The 21,628-nt window shown below is 42.1% G+C and overlaps 1 protein-coding gene and 1 long non-coding RNA gene across 2 annotated transcripts in view; both read left to right on the top strand.

Annotated features, from left to right (window-relative positions):
• LOC115147482 (uncharacterized) overlaps positions 1-21,628 on the top strand; it is a 54,577-nt gene that overhangs the window by 15,444 nt on the left and 17,505 nt on the right. The gene's annotated exons all lie outside the window — the stretch shown is intronic.
• LOC115147512 (uncharacterized) lies at positions 13,641-14,477 on the top strand. Its single transcript, XR_003866373.1, has 3 exons — positions 13,641-13,744; positions 13,899-14,258; positions 14,371-14,477. It is a non-coding gene; the product is annotated as an uncharacterized LOC115147512 (long non-coding RNA).

The following is a 21,628-nucleotide window of genomic DNA, read 5'->3' as shown; positions in this document are numbered from 1 at the left end:
AGCCTATATTGGGGCGGCAGGTAGCCTATATTGGGGTGGCAGGTAGCCTATATTGGGGCGGCAGGTAGCCTATATTGGGGTGGCAGGTAGCCTATATTGGGGTGGCAGGTAGCCTATATTGGGGTGGCAGGTAGCCTATATTGGGGTGGCAGGTAGCCTATATTGGGGTGGCAGGTAGCCTATATTGGGGTGGCAGGTAGCCTATATTGGGGTGGCAGGTAGCCTATATTGGGGAGGCAGGTAGCCTATATTGGGGTGGCAGGTAGCCTATATTGGGGCGGCAGGTAGCCTATATTGGGGCGGCAGGTAGCCTATATTGGGGAGGCAGGTAGCCTATATTGGGGCGGCAGGTAGCCTATATTGGGGCGGCAGGTAGCCTATATTGGGGTGGCAGGTAGCCTATATTGGGGTGGCAGGTAGCCAATATTGGGGTGGCAGGTAGCCTATATTGGGGTGGCAGGTAGCCTATATTGGGGTGGCAGATCGCCTAGTGGTTAGAGTGTTGGACTAGTAACCGGAAGGTTGCAAGATCGAAACCCTGAGCTGACAAGGTACAAATCTGTCGATCTCCGCCTGAACAAGGCAGGTTACCCACTGTTCCTAGGCCTTCATTGAAAATAAGAATTTGTTCTTAGCTGACTTGCCTAGTTAAATAAAGGTAAAAAATATTATGCAATACGATATTGTTTTTTTTAATAAAAAAAAAATGTAATCAGTACATTACATACATTTAAACATTTGCAGTTTTTTACATTTTATATTAATTATAATTGTATATTACGTAATGCTATATTGTTCAGTGTCATGATATCACTTGTTTTGTCATCACATTCTTCATTATTATGTACCTTATATACGTTAAATACATGTTTACCTTTGCAGTTTTTACTGTGTGGTTTAGTGTCAATACAGTATAAGCATCATGTTGTAAACACGATCAACATTTAAGACAATAAATACTTAGATTATTTGATTAACTAATTATACACTGATTCATAACTATTTCCACTCAGCTCTTGTTTCTTGTATTTCTGCCTATTAGACACATGATGGTGGCATTGAATCATTTAACCATGAGTGGCTAGGCCAGCGTTTCCTCAACTCAGCTCTAACCACTAGGCTACCTGCCTAGTGGGGAACTCCTTGAGGTCAGACTTAGTTATATGGGGTTTTACCATTTACCATTGAACCTTGGGGTTCCCAGGACTGAGTTTAGGAAACGCTGTCCTAGCCACTCATGGTTAAATGATTCAATGCCACCATCATGTGTCTAATAGGCAGAAATACAAGAAACAAGAGCTGAGTGGAAATAGTTATGAATCAATGTATTATTAGTCTGTCTGTCTCCCCGCCATAGTATAGACAGACTGCACTACCAGACCCCACCACAGGGGGTATTGTATATACAGACTGCACTACCAGACCCCACCACAGGGGGTATTGTATATACAGACTGCACTACCAGACCCCACCACAGGGGGTATTGTATATGCAGACTGCACTACCAGACCCACCACAGGGGGTATTGTATATACAGACTGCACTACCAGACCCACCACAGGGGGTATTGTATAGACAGACTGCACTACCAGACCCACCACAGGGGGTATTGTATAGACAGACTGCACTACCAGACCCCACCACAGGGGGTATTGTATATACAGACAGCACTACCAGACCCACCCCAGGGGGTATTGTATATACAGACTGCACTACCAGACCCACCACAGGGGGTATTGTATATACAGACTGCACTACCAGACCCACCACAGGGGGTATTGTATAGACAGACTGCACTACCAGACCCACCACAGGGGGTATTGTATAGACAGACTGCACTACCAGACCCCACCACAGGGGGTATTGTATAGACAGACTGCACTACCAGACCCCACCACAGGGGGTATTGTATAGACAGACTGCACTACCAGACCCCACCACAGGTGGTATTGTATATACAGACTGCACTACCAGAACCCACCACAGGGAGCATAGCCATTATTAGAGGAGTTTGATTTCTGATTTACCCAAAATACTACAACAATAATGAAATACATGCTGTTCATCTAACATTGATTTATTGTGAGGTTTAGCTACAATGTTTCCTGAGGGAAGGACCTCTCCTCCCCTCAGGACTCCAGTGGTGGACCTCTCCTCCCCTCAGGACTTCAGTGTTGGACCTCTCCTCCCCTCAGGACTCCTGTGGTGGACCTCTCCTCCCCTCAGGACTCCAGTGGTGGACCTCACCTCCCCTCAGGACTCCTGTGGTGGACCTCACCTCCCCTCTTGACTCCAGTGGTGGACCTCACCTCCCCTCTTGACTCCAGTGGTGGACCTCACCTCCCCTCAGGACTCCAGTGGTGGACCTCTCCTCCCCTCAGATCTCCTTTTGGCGAGTATGTTTAATTCTGGTTATTCCACAGCATATATTCCTACAGTTATAGGTTCTATAGGCTGTCTCAAATAGCACCCTGTTCCTATATTCCTTGTATTTTGACTGTGGTCACCTCCTTCCCTTCCTCTCCTACATTCTGTACTTTAGTTGTGGGGAGATATAATTAGAATGTAGAACTCTGATACTCTCTATGTTCTGTACTGTAGTTGTGGGGAGATAGAGAGTATCAGAGTTCTACATTCTAATTCTTTATTCTGTACTGTAGTTGTGGGGAGAGAGAGAGTATCAGAGTTCTACATTCTAATTCTTTATTCTGTACTGTAGTTGTGGGGAGAGAGAGAGTATCAACGTTCTACATTCTAAATCTAGGTTATGTACTGTAGTTGTGGGGAGAGAGAGAGTATCAGAGTTCTACAAGAGAGATTATGTGCCTTTGTCAACTTCAAGAATCCCTACGTGTCCACTTGCACCTTGGAGAGGCTAAAGGTGAGTGGTGGGATGAAACATAATGCTGTCATATGCATTGAACTATGTGAGATGTGCTATCAATTTTTTAGCTTGAACTTAAGGAGTGTGTACTTTTGGGACCATGCTATTGGTTCAATTGTACTTTTGGGACTATGCCATTGGTCACATTATACTTTTGGGACTATACTATTGGTTCCATTGTACGCTTAGGACTGTGCTATTGGTTATATTGTACTTTTGGGACTATACTATTGGTTCCATTGCACTTTTGGATAATCTTTATTTAACCAGGCAAGTCAATTAAGAACACATTTTTTATTTACAATGGCGGCCTGGCAAGAGACAAAAGGTCTCCTGTGGGGACGGGGGCTTAAAATAAGGCAATACAAACTAGTGACATGGGCTGACAACTAGAAACAGCTACATATCTCAATAACCTGTTCATCTATTTGTCCTTTGAACTCCTCCAATGGAGGACATTCTAAGATCAAGGGGCTGAATAATGAAAGGGCTTTTTTTCATGTTTGGTTCTAATTTTCAGAACTGTTAGCATAAAACAACATTGAGATCTGAGTTTGTACGTGTTCTCATTTCATGCTAGAAGAGAGAATATATAAAATGGCAGTTTTCCTTAAATGGTCTTCTGAATAAGAATGTACCCTTGTTTGAGCCTGCGTGTTGCTACTGATGTCCACCTGACAGCACTGTAGAGATCACAATGGTGAGTTAGACATCTCTGCATGATACACAGAGTCAAGAGCCTTCAGTGGAGAGCATGAGTCTTGCACATAAATAGTATCACTGTCCAACACAGAGAGAAAAGTACAACGATTCAACTCCTTTCTGGCGGCAAATGAAAAACAAGCCGGTAATAAAATCCAATGCAATGTTATTGGTTTCATTGTACTTATGGGATAATGCTTTTAGTTCCATTGTACTTTTGGGACCATGCTACTGGATCATTTGTATGTATTTGGACTACGCCTGCGGTTTGTCTTCCTGTCCAGGGGGTGGAGCTGGAGAGCACCAGGCTGGTGATCAGGTACCCAGACAGCTAGTATTACAACAATATAGAAATACATACTGTACATCTAATAATGATTTATTGTGAGGTTTAGCTACGTTTCACCAAAGATAGTACATTAGAATGACTCTCTGGTTTTACAAATAATAAGTTAACCTTTTCTTGTACTTTTGAGACTAATCTATTGGCTCCATTTTACTTTTGGGACAATGCTATTGGTTCCATTGTACTTTTGGGACTTTGCTATTGGTTCCATTCTAAATATTTTGACTGTTGCTGCTGTTTGTCCTCCTGTCCAGGGGATGGAGCTGGAGAGCACTAGGCTGGTGATCAAGTACCTAGACCGCTGGCTGTAGAGAACCCCTCCCTCTCCTCAGAGGACCAACCCTATAGGCCTCATCACCTCCTCAGCCTCCCAGTACGCCTCCACAGGGTAAAGACATCTGTCTGTCTGTCAAAACATCATTATGAGTTATTCTAAAGTGTTATCAATCAACTCATAAACTTTTGAAATGTACAAAGTGATGGAAGGAGGAAGCAGGAGCACAGGTGCAGGTGTTTGTGTTTTGATACTGTTTGTCTCTCTCTCTCCCAGGACCAGGAGGATGGCTCCCATCAACGGTGACGAGTGTTTCTTCTGGAGGACCACCGGCTGTTTCTATGCTGACAAATGTCGCTTCAAACACAAGCCTGACAAGAGAGGAAGAGACAGGAATCCATGGCAACGCTGACCACCATGACAACCCTGACCACCACACAGTGACTGGATAGTAGAGAGGGAGGAGAATGATGAAGATTAAGGAAGAGGATGAGGGACCGTGTCCCAACTTTAAAAGGGAACAGGAGTTTTGGGGGGGATGGTGGATGGGGGGACAGAACACTAGATATATAGAATGAGTGTGTGAAGTGTAAATCAAAGTGAAGAAGAGTGCACCTCTGATTTCCTTCCCCCTCTCCCTCATCATTGATGTCATGATGGAGATGATGTCATCATTGATGTCAGATGATGGAGATGATGTCATCATTGATGTCAGATGATGGAGATGATGTCATCATTAGAACCTTGATGGGATCTTTTCCCAGTGAACCTCCTCTATGATGACCATGTTGTAGACACTAAGGGGGCTGACATCTGTTGTTATCATGTGTTTTACTGTGTATGTATGTATGGTCATGTGACTGGACATGTGACCTGAAAATGTGACCCCTTGAGATGTCACTCAGACTCACTGCCAGCCTGATGCCATAGGGTGTTTAGTAATTGCCCCCTACAGGGGATAAATAAATGTTATTTTTTATTGAATTACAATTGAATATGGGGCATGTTCCAGGCAGACGATATTGCAGTCACCTGCCTGCTCTCACAAACATTAGTCCTTCTCCTTTTTTACCTAAAGGGGTACTATAATTCAAAATCAAATAGCTAAATGATCCATGGTATGACCACCTTAAAACAATTCCATATGTCAGCTAGTAGAACCCCCCCAAACGGTTTAGACATGTAGAGGTTCAGAAACCCAGTGTCAGAGGGAGCAGTCCAGCACCTAAAGTCCAGCACCTAAACACACAAATCAAATTGTATTAGTTACATGCACCAAACACAACAGGTGTAGACCTTACTGTAAAATGGTTAATGACAAGCCCTTAACTAACAATGCAGTTGATTTTATTAAAAATGCTACAAAAAAAAGATCAGACAATAAAATAACAATAACGAATCAGCAATAACCAATTACATGAAAGATTATTCATTGTCATTTAAAAGAAACACGCATCATGCAGACACAATGGGACACAATAATCCCAGACATTTACCTTTACATTTACGTCATATAGCAGACGCTCTTATCCAGAGCGACTTACAAATTGGTGCATTCACCTTATGATATCAAGTGGAACAACCACTTTACAATAGTGCATCTAAATCTTTTAGGGGGGGGGGGTTAGAAGGATTACTTTATCCTATCCCAGGTATTCCTTAAAGAGGTGGGGTTTCAGGTGTCTCCGGAAGGTGGTGATTGACTCCGCTGTCCTGGCGTCGTGAGGGAGCTTGTTCCACCATTGGGGTGCCAGAGCAGCGAACAGTTTTGACTGGGCTGAGCGGGAACTGTGCTTCCGCAGAGGTAGGGAGGCGAGCAGGCCAGAGGTGGATGAACGCAGTGCCCTTCTTTGGGTGTAGGGACTGATCAGAGCCTGAAGGTACGGAGGGGCCGTTCCCCTCACAGCTCCGTAGGCAAGCACCATGGTCTTGTAGCAGATACGAGCTTCAACTGGAAATGGAGGAGCGGGGTGACGTGAGAGAACTTGGGAAGGTTGAACACCAGACGGGCTGCGGCGTTCTGGATGAGTTGTAGGGGTTTAATGGCACAGGCAGGGAGCCCCGCCAGCAGCGAGTTGCAGTAATCCAGACAGGAGATGACAAGTGCCTGGATTAGGACCTGCGCCGCATTCTGTGTAAGGCAGGGTCGTACTCTGCGAATGTTGTAGAGCATGAACCTACAGGATCGGGTCACCGCCTTGATGTTAGCGGAGAACGACAGGGTGTTGTCCAGGGTCACGACAAGGCTCTTAGCACTCTGGGAGGAGGACACAATGGAGTTGTCAACCGTGATGGCGAGATCATGGAACGGGCAGTCCTTCCCCGGGAGGAAGAGCAGCTACGTCTTGCCAAGGTTTAGCTTGAGGTGGTGATCCGTCATCCACACTGATATGTCTGCCAGACATGCAGAGATGCGATTCGCCACCTGGTTATTAGAAGGGGGAAAGGAGAAGATGAATTGTGTGTCGTCTGTGTAGCAATGATAGGAGAGACCATGTGAGGATATGACAGAGACAAGTGACTTGGTGTATAGCGAGAATAGGAGAGGGCCTAGAACTGAGCCCTGAGGGACACCAGTGGTGAGAGCACGTGGTGCGGAGACGGATTCTCGCCACGCCACCTGGTAGGAGCGTCCGGACAGGTAGGACGCAATCCAAGAGTGAGCCGCGCCGGAGATGTCCAACTCGGAGAGGGTGGAGAGGAGGATCTGATGGTTCACAGTATCAAAGGCAGCAGATAGGTCGAGAAGGATGAGAGCAGAGGAGAGAGAGTTAGCTTTAGCAGTGCGGAGAGCCTCCGTGACACAGAGAAGAGCAGTCTCAGTTGAATGACCAGTCTTGAAACCTGACTGATTTGGATCAAGAAGGTCATTCTGAGAGAGATAGCAAGAGAGCTGGCCAAGGACAGCACGCTCAAGAGTTTTGGAGAGAAAAGAAAGAAGGGATACTGGTCTGTAGTTGTTGACATCAGAGGGATCGAGTGTAGGTTTTTTGAGAAGGGGTGCAACTCTCGCTCTCTTGAAGACGGAAGGGACGTAGCCAGTGGTCAAGGATGAGTTGATGAGCGAGGTGAGAAGGTCTCCGGAAATGGTCTGGAGAAGAGAGGAGGGGATAGGGTCAAGCGGGCAGGTTGTTGGGCGGCCGGCCGTCACAAGTCGCAAGATTTCATCTGGAGAGAGAGGGGAGAAAGAGGTCAAAGCATAGGGTAGCAGACAGACAGACAGACTTATAACAGACTTAGTTATATGCATGTCAGGGTTCACTTTGAGTCCATTGTTCTGAAGATCAGTGAGCTGAAGACACCTCTTTCACACAAGCACACTGGAAATTCAGAGCAGCTTGCCTTGGCCTTGGCATAATGACAGCTCACTGTTGTCTGTTGTTTCTACCTAGCTAATGTTGATAGATAAATGTTAGCTAACTAGCTAGCACACTAGCTAATGATGGGGTCTTGCTGTAATTTCAGCAGCAGTGCATCGTATTGTTCACAATCCAGTCCATTCAGAGTAGCTGTGTGATGCACAAAAATGCTTGTTTATCACTGAATAACAGCAGCTTCATGTAGCTAACAAGCTAGCTGAGCTCACTAATTCACTCAATTCAAACGCCAGTTCAACATAAGTCCCAATAACACAGTATTTTTATGTGCGTGACTGTTTTATTCTATACTTATGCCATTTTCTACCTTCTATTTTGTATATTTTCATTGACTTGTAGAGACGTATGAAGCCTGGAAGCTGCAGTAATGTTGAGATGTCAGTAGGGAGAGCTCTAGTCTAGAACACTGGAACCAAAGATACTCTCCTTTCATCTGTTCTGGAACCTTCAGTACCAGCTGATGAGGAGTGATGGAATGGGTCACATTTTGTCTCTTGTAAAACATGTAGGCCCACTCCTCAAATAAAGAAATGCAACTACAGTATGCTGACTTTAGACCATTTTCTATTTAGATACAGTAACATCCCCTATGTGACATGCTGTTGCTGCATGTTAATGCCCTGACTAGGCTACTTTAAAATGTATCAACCACAGAACTCACACAGGCTACTCCTGCTTCTACTAATACTTACAGTAGACTACTTCTTGTTTCCACGCAGTGACAGTAAGTTGACTAACTGTTCAAGACTTCTCCCCTTCACTTCACTCTGTAAGTACACTTGATGATATCTTGAAATATAGTTTTTGTTTTTATGTTTTTAGCCATACATCACATGACTCCCTGTATCTTTGTACTTGTTGGTTTATATTGAACTGTGTTTTGGTTGTTACATCAGGGCCTGTATTCATAAAGTGTCTCAGACGGTCCATATCATTATGATCTAATGGACTGTGGTTTCATGTGTTTAGTTTAGCTCAGTTTATTCAATTGCATGTTTAATACGTGATCAGTAGATTATGCCGTAATGGACGGATCTCAATTCAATGTTCACTGTCAAAGTAAAACAGGGTCAAGTATAACTGTGTGTGTGTGTGTGTGTGTGTGTGTGTGTGTGTGTGTGTGTGTGTGTGTGTGTGTGTGTGTGTGTGTGTGTGTGTGTGTGTGTGTGTGTGTGTGTGTGTGTGTGTGTGTGTGTGTGTGTGTTATGTGTCTGTTTCTGTGTGAGTGTCAATGTATTTTTATATATTAATCTGATTGTTGGATATACAGTCACAACCAAAATTATTTGCACCCTTGACAAATACTGAGCTATATTGTGTGCTACAAAAGATGGGATGTACGTTGTACATGTGGTTTTACATGAAGACTTGTGCATGCTATTTTAAGAGCTCTGAGAGTAATAGATTGTTGTGGAGACATTTTGAAAATGGCCTAAAGCAAGAGTGACATTAAGAGTTAGAGTGATTGAGTGGATGCTTCGTAAGAGCTTTAGAAGTAGTATTAACATGAGACACAGTGATGGTGGGTTGTGTTTAGGAGTAGTATTAACATGAGACACAGTGATGGTGGGTTGTGTTTAGGAGTGGTATTAACATGAGACACAGTGATGGTGGGTTGTGTTTAGGAGTAGTATTAACATGAGACACAGTGATGGTGGGTTGTGTTTAGGAGTAGTATTAACATGAGACACAGTGATGGTGGGTTGTGTTTAGGAGTAGTATTAACATGAGACACAGTGATGGTGGGTTGTGTTTAGGAGTGGTATTAACATGAGACACAGTGATGGTGGGTTGTGTTTAGGAGTAGTATTAACATGAGACACAGTGATGGTGGGTTGTGTTTAGGAGTAGTATTAACATGAGACACAGTGATGGTGGGTTATGTTTAGGAGTAGTATTAACATGAGACACAGTGACGGTGGGATGTGTTTAGGAGTAGTATTGGTACGTTAGTATATATATGGATAACAGGCTACATTAGTCTATATATGGATAGCAGGCTATATTGACTAAATATGGATAACAGGCTACATTAGACTATATATTGATAACAGGCTACATTAGACTATAGATGGATAACCTCTCTAGGGTATGTGGGACGAAATCGTCCCACCTACTCAACAGCCAGTGGAATCCCGTGGCGCGATATTCAAATACCTTAGAAATGCTCTTACTTAAATTTCTCAAACATATGACTATTTTACACCATTTTAAAGACAAGACTCTCGTTAACCTGTTGGAGATAGGGGGCAGTATTTGCACGGCCGGACAAAAAACGTACCCAATTTAATCTGGTTACTACTCCTGCCCAGTAACTAGAATATGCATATAATCATTGGCTTTGGATAGAAAACACCCTGAAGTTTCTAAAACTGTTTGAATGGTGTCTGTGAGTATAACAGAACTCATATGGCAGGCAAAAAGCTGAGAAGATTCCTTACAGGAAGTGGCCTGTCTGACCATTCCTTGAGCTTCTTGACTCTGTTTATTGAAGACTGAGGATCTTTGCTGTAACGTGACACTTCCTACGGCTCCCATAGGCTCTCAGAAGGCGGGAAAAAGCTGAATGATGTAATTCCAGCCCCAGGCTGAAACACATTAGCGCTTTTGGCAAGTGCTCTATCAGAGGACAATGGGCTGAGGCGATGGGCTGTGCACGAGTCGACCCCAAGTTTTTATTTTCTATCGTCTTTGAACATAAACACAGATTCCCGGTCGGAATATTATCGCTTTTTTACGAGAAAAATGGCATAATTTTTTTTTTTAAACAGCGGTTGACATGCTTCGAAGTACGGTAATGGAATATTTAGAATTTTTTTGTCACGAAATGCGTCGTGCGCATCACCCTTCTTTACCATTCGGATAGTGTCTTGAACGCACTAACAAATCAGAGGATATTTGAACATAACTATGGATTATTTTGAACCAAACCAACATTTGTTGTTGAAGTAGAAGTCCTGGGAGTGCATTCTGACGAAGACCGCAAAGGTAATAACATTTTTCTTATAGTAAATCTGATTTTGGTGAGTGCTAAACTTGGTGGGTGTCTAAATAGCTAGCCCTGTGATGCCGGGCTATCTACTGAGAATATTGCAAAATGTGCTTTCACCGAAAAGCTATTTTAAAATCGGAAGTATTTGAAATTGAAGTAATAGCATTTCTAAGGTATTTGAATATCGCGCCACGGGATTCAACTGGCTGTTGAGTATGTGGGACGATTTCGTCCCGCCGACCCTAGAGAGGTTAACCTCTATGGGACCGGTGGGACGAATTCCTCCCACCTACGTAACAGCTAGTGTAATCCTGTGGCGCGATTTTTAAAACGTTTGAAATGCTATTACTTCAATTTCTCAAACATATGACTATTTTACAGCTATTTAAAGACAAGACTCTTGTTAATCTAACCACACTGTCCGATTTCAAAAAGGCTTTACAACGAAAGCAAAACATTAGATTATGTCAGCAGAGTACCCAGCCAGAAATAATCAGACACCCATTTTTCAAGCTAGCATATAATGTCACAAAAACCTAAACCACAGCTAAATGCAGCACTAACCTTTTATTATCTTCATCAGATGACACACCTAGGACATTATGTTATACAATACATGCATGTCTGTTCAATCAAGTTCATATTTATATCAAAAACCAGCTTTATACATTAGCATGTGACGTTCAGAAAAAGCATACCCCCCGCAAACTTCCGGGGAATTTACTAACAATTTGCTAAATTACTCACGATAAACGTTCACAAAAAGCATAACAATTATTTTAAGAATTATAGATACATTACTCCTCTATGCACTCGATATGTCCGATTTTAAAATAGCTTTTCGGATGAAGCACATTTTGCAATATTCTAAGTACATAGCCCAGCCATCACGGGCTAGCTATTTAGACACCCGGCAAGTTTAGCCTTCATCAAAATCATATTTCCTATAAGAAAAATGGTCTTACCTTTCCTGTTCTTCGTCAGAATGCACTCCCAGGACTTCTACTTCAATAACAAATGTAGGTTTGGTCCCAAATAATCCATCGTTATATCCAAACAGCGGCGTTTTGTTCGTGCGTTCTAGACACTATCAGAATGCTAAATCACGGTCGCTCGCATGGCGCAGAACGTGACAAAACATTTCTAAATATTCCATTACCGTACTTCGAAGCATGTCAACCGCTGTTTAAAATCAATTTTTATGCAATTTATCTCGTAGAAAAGCGATAATATTCCGACCGGGAATCTGCAATTAGCTAAACAGCCAAATGAAAATACTCCACGGGGGCGAATCGCGCACGCGCCTAATTCTATTGTCCACTGATGGGACACTTGGAAAAGGAGATAATGTGTTTCAGCCTGAGGCTGCCTCGTCATCGTTCAGGTTTTTCCCGGGTTCTGAGAGTCTATTGGAGCCCTGGGAATTGTCACGTTACAGCTAAGATCCTGACTCTTCAATAAACAGAAGCAAGAACAACAACACCTTGTCAGACAGGGTACTTCCTGCATGAAACCTTCTCAGGTTTTTGCCTGCCATAGGAGTTCTGTTATACTCACAGACACCATTCAAACAGTTTTAGAAACTTTAGGGTGTTTTCTATCCAAACCTGAACAATAATATGCATATTCTAGCTTCTGAGTTGGTGTAGGAGGCAGTTAAAAATGGGCACATATTTTTTCCAAAATTCTCAATGCTGCCCCCTAGCCCGTAGAGGTTAATCTAACCACACTGTCCGATTTCAAAAAGGCTTTACAACGAAAGCAAAACATTAGATTTTTGTTCTGACTACTTAAAGCCTCCTGTTGTGTTCGTTTCATGTTAATTAATTATGTGTTCCCGGTCCAAAATGACAGTTTTTTAAAAAAACACCCAAAATGTAATGAAAATCATCAAAATGTATTTTGTGTGTTCAGATGCCCTGTGTGGACAAAGTCATGGAACCTTATGACCTTATGAACCTTATGACAATCAGATTAAATGAACAACATTTTTCAGAGAGAAAACCGGTTCAATTCCACCGGAACACAGCAGGAGGGTTAAATATGCATCAAAGGGAAAGGAAATGGGGATACCTAGTCAGTTGTACAACTGAATGCTTCAACTGAAATGTGTCTTCCGCATTTAACCCAACCCCTACGCAACTACAGAACTGACACTTACTAGCAGTTCCCACTCACTACCAGTCAGTTGACTCACTGTACAAGACCTCTCTCCTTCACTTCACTCTGTACGTACTCTTGACAATATCTTGAAATATAGTTTTGGGTTATTTGTTTTTAGTCATTAGTCATATTCTTGAGGGTAATGTATCACAGTGGATTTATCTGAGGGCCCTTCAGGACCAGACTGATAGGGAGTAGAGTTGACATCTATACTGTGTAGGATGTGTGTTTTAACTTTTCTACATCCATAACAACCAGCTCTCTAGACTTTGATACAGACTCCATGGGCCTTATGGGCCTTCACAACAGATAGTGTGTGTGTGTGCGTGTGTGCGTGTGTGCGTGTGTGCGTGTGTGTGTGTGTGTGTGTGTGAATCACTTGCTGTTTATCCTCACAGCTTGGGGATAGGAGTTATCATTGAACCTGGTGGTCAGTCTTTAGGCTGCTGTACAGCTTGACGGACCGTAGAGGATTGAACATTTAGAGTACCGTGGGAATAAGGAGAATGACGGCACCCTGAGAATCACAGACCTGAGAGAGGAGGATTCAGCATCATATTACTTGTCATTTACAACAGGCTCATGGACATCTGGCTCAGCTGTCACTCTCTCTGTCACAGGTTGTGTATTCTGACAGAAAGAGTATAGTTACCACTTCTAATGATTTATTCCATTTTCAATGAGAACCTTGGAATGATGCTGACTGACAGATGTTCTCCATTGTTCTTTCATAACTACAGATCTAAAAGTGACTGGGGGAATGTGGACAACAGGGGAGTATTGGAAGACACTGACCTGTAGCACCACCTGTACTCTGACTGACAACCCCACCTACATCTGGTACAAGAACGGACACAAAGTAAAGGAGGACTCATCCAGCCTGTACTCAGACTCCTTTAGTGATGCAGATAGTTACTCCTGTACTGTAAAAGGCCATGAGAATCTCCACTCTCCTGCAGTGTGTCAGTGTGGATTAAACCCTGACAAGGCCTGTATAAGCAGAAAAGTTGGTGATCATTTTTTAAATGCTCAGTAACTTCCATTTACATTTACCGTTGAAGTAAACTACAATATTTCACTTTCCCCAAAGTGTAAATTACTATTGATTTATTCTTGGTGAGAAACATTTAGAAAATAACGAGTCAATCTTTATGTTTCAGGCATTCAGAGTCAGAGCTGCAGCAGAGTAACTTACACCAAGAGGAGAATCTGTGTCTTGAAGGGGTCAACAGTGGACATATCCTGTACTTATGGCAGTGGTTATGATACTGTCACATCATCACTCTGGTTTAGTCCTAAACAGAGTTTCAGCTGGAGGGATAAGTTGATCCCTGAAGACCTAACCACAGACCCAGGGTATGCAGGTCGTGTGGAGTATGCTGGAGAGAAGGAGAGAGGTCGCTCCACCCTGAGAATCACAGATCTGAGAGAGGAGGACTCAGCTGAGTACAAGTTCATCTTCAACACACAGACCTCAAGATGGGGATACAGCTTCCCTGGAACAACTCTGACTGTCACAGGTAACAGTGAACAAAGGATCATGTTTACACAGATTTGATTTTTAATTATTTGTTTGTTATCCATAATACTTGATTGGTTTAATTATGTTATTGTCATTGACTCTGTATTCAGACTTGCAGGTGAAGATGACTCTTGCCACTGTGACAGAGGGAGAGAGTGTGTCACACAAAGTAAAGGAGGACACTTCCAGCCAGTTACTCCTGTGCTGTAAAAGACCATGAGGATCTCCACTCTCCTGCAGTGTGTCAGTGTGGATTTTTAATACACATTTCATATGAATACAATGTTGTTTAAGGTTGTGAGATGAATGTAAATAATTAAAAGGTGTTCTATTGTCTTGTATTTCAGGTCAGAAGTGTTGGAGTGTGACTTACACCCATCAGAGTATCTGTGCCTTGAAGGGGTCAACAGTGGACATATCCTGCTCTTACACATATCCCAGTTACCATGAGATCAAAACAACTTTCTGGTTTACTAAATGGTCTGGTAAGGATCCTGAAGATCTGAGCTCAGTGCCAGGGTATGAGGGTCATATAGAGTACCTTGGGGATAAGGAGAGTGACTGTACCCAGAGAATCACAGACCTGAGATTGAGTGACTCTGCTGGGTACAGGTTCAGATTCATAACATCTGGAGGAAAGTTTGTTGGCTCACCTGTCTCCCTGACTGTCACAGGTAATCTGTCACACATCTCACATCTATGACACATATCTAGATAGCTGCAATGTGAGTGTGGTTTTGTATGTATGCTAATGAATATGATGTGTGTGCTTCAGTGTATGCGGTGATTTTAGCAGTGCTTTTGTATGTATGCTAATGAGAATGTTATATTTTAAATTGATTCTTTTGAACCCAGGACTTCCTGGAAAACAGTGGAAATTATTACCGAGTTGACTATCCTGACTAAATAATTCAAATTCATTAAATGAATGACTGTAATTACCTTTTTAAGGGCAGCTATACAGACAATGTCATAGCCGTGTGTGTAGGTGGCAGGGAAGTCAGGCGCAGGAGAAACCAACTTGGTTAAACTGGAGTAGTTTTATTAACAAAAAACGAACTCCAAAACCAACATACAAAATAACATGGGTAAAAATAACCCGTCGCACACCGATACAACAACACGAGTACATAACATACAAACAATCACTGACAAGGACATGAGGGGAAACAGAGGGTTAAATACACAACATGTAATGAATGGGATTGGAACCAGGTGTGTAGGAAGACCAGACCAAACCAATGGAAAATGAAAAACTGATCAATGATGGCTAGAATACCGGTGACGTCGACCGTCGAGCACCACCCGAACAAGGAGGGGCATCGACTTCGGCAGAAGTCGTGACACAGAAAGGAGGAGAATAATGATTTGTTTCCTTTAATTCCAGATGTTGTGTTGGAGATGGATCCTACATCTGTGTCAGAGAGGGAGAATGTCACACTGACATGTAGAACCAAATGTACACTGGACCCCATCACAGTTTACAGTTGGTATAAGAATGGACAGTCTATACCAAACAGCAACACCTACTCTCCTGTCTATATCCTATTCTCAGTCAGCAGTGAGGATACAGGCACATACTCCTGTGCTGTAGAAGGCCATGAGGATCTCCCCTCTGCTGAAGAGACTCTCACTGTCACATGTCAGTACATTGGTGGTTTAGACGTCCAGTTTGATATACTGATCATGTTGATTATTGAATTGGGAATAGATTGTTTTACACATGAATAAATATTTTAGTGTGTAACATACATTTCCTTGAATTTGTATTACCACAATATCATCATTATATTTAATGATTATTTTTCTGATTGTCTTTTATTCTGAATTAAATTATTTCAAACTCACCTGTAAAATGTAAACACAAATTATGCTATAAATAAATCCACTGTCTTTACACCAGATGGCCCAAAGAACACCTCAGTGTCAGTCAGTCCCTCTGGTGAAATAGTGGAGGGCAGTTCAGTGACTCTGACCTGCAGCAGTGATGCCAACCCACCTGTGGACAAATACACCTGGTACAAGAAGAACGTAATCTCACCAAAAGCATCAGGACAGAGTTACAGCATCACTAACATCATCTCTGAGGACAGAGGAGAATATTACTGTGAGGCCCATAATGGAAGAGGATCTATGAACTCTACATCTCTGATGATCATTGTAGCAGGTAAAGTTTCATCTTCAATACAAAATGATGTTCAATAAGAAATGATGTTTCAAGGTAATCTTCTTCTAGTTTGCCTTATTACACTTTGGTTTATAACTATACTAGGCTTTATATAGTATTGCATTAATGTCCAGTATTGCTGAATATTCATTTTCAGTTCATAATAACATGTACTCATATCATCTATATTATCTTTTAGAGAAACAAACCTCAGTTATAACTGCAGCTGTAGGAATCATAGTGGTTGTTCTGGGTGTCATACTGGCTTCATGTCTCTCTGGCTTCATGTGGTTCAGGTGAGTGAAAATGCATATTTTAAAGATTATTTCACTTTATTATCTTCATTACTTTATTAATATATTCATTCATTCATTTACAAACCAGGAAGTCCTCCAAAACCACCTCTGACACAAGACACACAGCAGACAACGGACAGGTGAGTCCATTCAAACAGATGTAAGATCATTTTTATTGCTTTGTGGGAAATCTACACTCTTCATGCTGTCAGTCCCCAGGTCTATTTATTTTGTCTGTTCTCTCTCCATCAGGGAGACTCTAGTCCAGTGTATGACAACATCTCAGGCATGGCCACAGCCCATACTGCAGCACAGACAGTGGCCACCGTCGACCGAGATGACGTTCACTTCGCCAGCGCCCACTTCTCTCGCTCCAAAAACCAGGAAGTGCCTCTGTACTCCATCGTCCAACTGCTTCAACCCCAGAAACAGGACGAGGATGCGCTGCTGTGAAATTTAACCTCCCCAGTGTTGCCACCCAGTGAGCATATTCTGCCATTACAACATAGAGTCAATACTAGAACATTGTGAACACACAGACAGCATCAGGGTCATTCATATGCTGCTGCTTATTGGAAGAGTATACAATGATGTCATTAAAATAAGCAAAACAGTTGACCCCTAGTGACCCCTCATTGTTCCCTGAGAACTCCCTCCATCACTATCTGAAGGGTTGAAGGAGCATTCTTCATGTCAAATGACATTTCATTGAATTCATACTACGGTGTAACAGTGGACATTTTGAAAAGTCGTAGTTTTAATGTCTAAAGGTTCCAGGGCCATACTTCAGGCCAAATTACATTTCCTGAAACTACAAACTCTCAATGGACATCTCAAGACAGTTACTATGACATGTCTATAATGAAGGAGTGATGTGATGTGATGAGGGTTTAAAGGAACGGTTCTGGTTCCAAATGGCACCCTATTCCCTATTTATTTCACTACTGGTCTAAAGTAGTGCACTATAAGGGAGTAGGGTGCAATTTGGGACTCACTTCAGTTTAACATCTGTTTCTTTCTCCAGGCCCATGGTGGCACAAGCAGCTGAGGAGGACCCCTCTGTTCTCTACAGTACAATCAACAAACTCAGAACCAAGAAGACCTGAACACAACAAACCCAGAACCAAGAAGACCTGAACACAACAAACCCAGAACCAAGAAGACCTGAACACAACAAACCCAGACCCAAGAAGAACTGAAAACAACAAACCCAGAACCAAGAAGACCTTGTATATCTGGACCCGTATATTCAAACTAAGTGGAATAATTAAGCAATAAGGTCAGAGGCGGTGTGATATATTGGCCAATATACTAAACCACGGCTAATGACTGTTCTTCTGCACAACACAATGCAGAGTGCCTGGATACAGCCCTTAGCCGTGGTATATTGACCATATACTACAAACCCGAGGGCCTTATTGCTATTATAAACTGGTTACCAACATATATAGAAAAGTAAACAAGTATTTTTGTGTCATACAAGTGGTATATTGTCTGATATACAGTACATACGGCTGAAATGCTTATTCAGCCAATCAGCATCCAGGACCCAAACTATCTGGTTTATAATAGTATCTAATAATATACAGTGCATTCGGAAAGTATTCAGACCCCTTGACTTTTTCCACATTTTGATACGTTACAGGCTTATTCTAAAATGTATTAAATTGTTTTTTCCCCTCATCAATCTACACACAATACCCCATAATGACAAAGCAAAAACTGCTTTTTAGAAAGGCTTGCAAGTTGATTAAAAATACAAAACTGAAGTATTACATTACATAAGTATTCAGACCCTTTACTCAGTACTTTGTTAAAGCACCATTGGCACCGAGTCTTTCTTGGGTATCATGCTACAAGCTTAACATTTTTTTTACAGCAAGTACATTTTGTTGTCTGTTACCCAAATAAATTAAAGTCATTTCTAACCACTTAATATAAGTTTGCTAGATTTAAAAAACATTTTTTCAATTGTTTTTATTACAAAGTTATAGCACAATTTTGCCCAAAAATTCAGGTAATAGTTCTGCTTGACGCAATGTTTCTTATTACTTTGATCAAAACATTACTAATGTGTGAAGTGTAAACAAATCATAAACATGCTGCTGTTGTAATTCAGCAGCAACGCACCATATAGTTCACAATCCACTTCGTTCAGAGCAGCTGTGTGATGCACAAAATGGCAGTTTATGGAAATCACATCGCTTGATTGTCAGAGGTAACAGAGTTAACTTCTAGCTGGCTAACTAGCTTTCGGTTTCACTGAACAACGTCTGCTTCATGTCGCTAACAAGCCAGCTGAGATAGCTAGTTCACTGAATTGATATGCCAGTCCCATGTCAACGCTTAATAACACAGTATCTTTACATGCGTGGTTTATTCTGTATAGATTTCTTTATATTTTCAAATGTTATTTGACATTTTATTTTGTGTATTTTCATTTGTATCTTTAACCGCTGCAATCTTCTGTTTGAATCCTCCGCTGGTATCCCTGACTCCACCCACTTCTTCCCGGAAGTAGACCTTGTGAGCATCGTAGATTTGCATGTTTCGCTCTCTGATTGGATTGTCTGAATTCACTAGTCGAGTGTCAATCACAGAAAAAAACAACATTGATGAAAATACATTTTGAGAAAATGTGAATCCCTCATCCGTTTCCCTGACCCCTGGCAAAGACATAGACTGTGTATAGGGCAAAGATTTCAGCTTCGCCTGTTCCACTGATATGGATTCAGCAAACAAATATGGAAACTTTTAAATCCGTGACGGGAAGAGTGAACTTGCAGTCTTGGGAAAGGGTTGGGAATCGGGATCTCAGCCTCAGGCACCTTATTACCAGTTTGTTATTCTGTTATTGATCCAAATGGATGAGGACATGATTGGGACATATGAAGAGAGACAGGAGGCTGCAGTAATGTTGAGATGCCAGTAGGAGGAGCTCTAGTCTAGAACACTGGAACCTTCAGTACCACTTTGATGGAGATGATGAGGAGTGATGGGTCGCATTATGTGATGAAACACATTAAGAAACCATATATAACACAACACTTTGTTCTGGATCTGTATTTAAAGAAAATACTACATTGAAAATGGGCTGCATTAGGCAAAATGTAGACCCACTCCTCAAATGAAGAAATGTAAATAGCTATGCAGTCTTTAGCAGTACATCCAGTACATCCCTTTCTGACATGCTGTTGATGCATGTGACTGTCTTAAATCCCTGACTAGGCTACTTTCAAAATGTGTCAATCACTAAAATCACACTTCTTCTTTCTATGCACTGCTATGACGGTAAGTTGACTCACTGTACAAGACCTCTCCCCTTCACTATGTAAGTACGGTTGACGAGATCATATATATATATATATATATGTATTTTTTTGGTGGGGGGTCATAAATCATATACTTGTGGTTATGTACTGTATCATTTTACTTTTACTTACATTTTTTACCTGTGTTTTGGTTGTTACATCAGGGCCAGTATTCATTCATTGTCTCAGAGTAGGAGTGGTGATGTAGGATCAGGTCCTACTGGTCCATATAATAATGATCTAAAAGGTTAAACTGATCCTAGATCAGCTCTCCTAATCTACTCTGAGACACTGTGTGAATATGGACCCTGGACTGTTTTAATGTATCAGGTGGAGTTATTCACCAGCTATAGAGTGAGTTGTTGTTTATGTTTCTAAGACTGCAGGGTGGGAGATGCAACAATGGCCTTGAGAACAGCAGGAAGTGTGTTGGTGGTCTTTCTCTGGTCTGTAGCAGGTATGGTCTCATTCAGAACTGTTTTAGTAATGTTATCTTAATGTTACTCTGGTGTGTTCAGTGGTGTCGTCTGTTAGGGGCTTCTTCTTTTCTGGAATAGTTGTCTTTCACACCTCACTGAGTGATGCTTAGGCCCTTTCTGTGGTTTCCATTCACACTCAGCAAGTAGAGTACGGCAACAAAGTGTGGACAAACACTGTTAGTGTGAGAAAATGGGTCTGTAATGTATAATCACTATAATGTGTGACTGTGTTTCAGTGTTACTGGGTCAGTATGGCTGAAGTGTGATGTACACCACTCAGAGTATCTGTACCTTGAAGGGGTCATCAGTGGATCTGTCCTGCTCTTACACATATTCCAGAGGTTATACAGTCACAACAACCTTCTGGTTTACCAAACTTTATACCGTGACTCTGAGTGATGACCCAGACTACGTAGGTCATGTGAAGTACCGTAGAGACATATAGAATGGCCACACTCTGACAATCAGAGACCTGAGAGAGAGTGACTCAGCTACGTATAAGTTCAGATTTATAACAGATCAGACCGTGGGGAAATATGCTGGTGATCCTGGAGTCACTCTGACTGTAACAGGTACAGTAACATTCTATATACTGGTAATCCTGGAGTCACTCTGACTGTAACAGGTACAGTAACATTCTATATACTGGTGATCCTGGAGTCACTCTGACTGTAACAGGTACAGTAACATTCTATATACTGGTGATCCTGGAGTCACTCTGTCTGTCACAGGTACAGTAACATTCTATATACTGGTGATCCTGGAGTCTCTCTGTCTGTCACAGGTACAGTAACATTCTATATACTGGTGATCCTGGAGTCACTCTGTCTGTCACAGGTACAGTAACATTCTATATACTGGTGATCCTGGAGTCACTCTGTCTGTCACAGGTACAGTAACATTCTATATACTGGTGATCCTGGAGTCACTCTGTCTGTCATAGGTACAGTTACATTCTTTATACTGGTGATCCTGGAGTCACTCTGTCTGTCACAGGTACAGTAACATTCTATATACTGGTGATCCTGGAGTCACTGTGTCTGTCACAGGTACAGTAACATTCTATATACTGGTGATCCTGGAGTCTCTCTGTCTGTCACAGGTACAGTTACATT

This window comes from Salmo trutta, chromosome 14 (genome assembly GCF_901001165.1).
Source record: "Salmo trutta chromosome 14, fSalTru1.1, whole genome shotgun sequence".
Classification (NCBI taxonomy): domain Eukaryota; kingdom Metazoa; phylum Chordata; class Actinopteri; order Salmoniformes; family Salmonidae; genus Salmo; species Salmo trutta.
The sequence above is the reverse complement of the archived record's forward strand: the minus strand, read 5'-3'. Positions and strand labels throughout refer to the sequence as shown.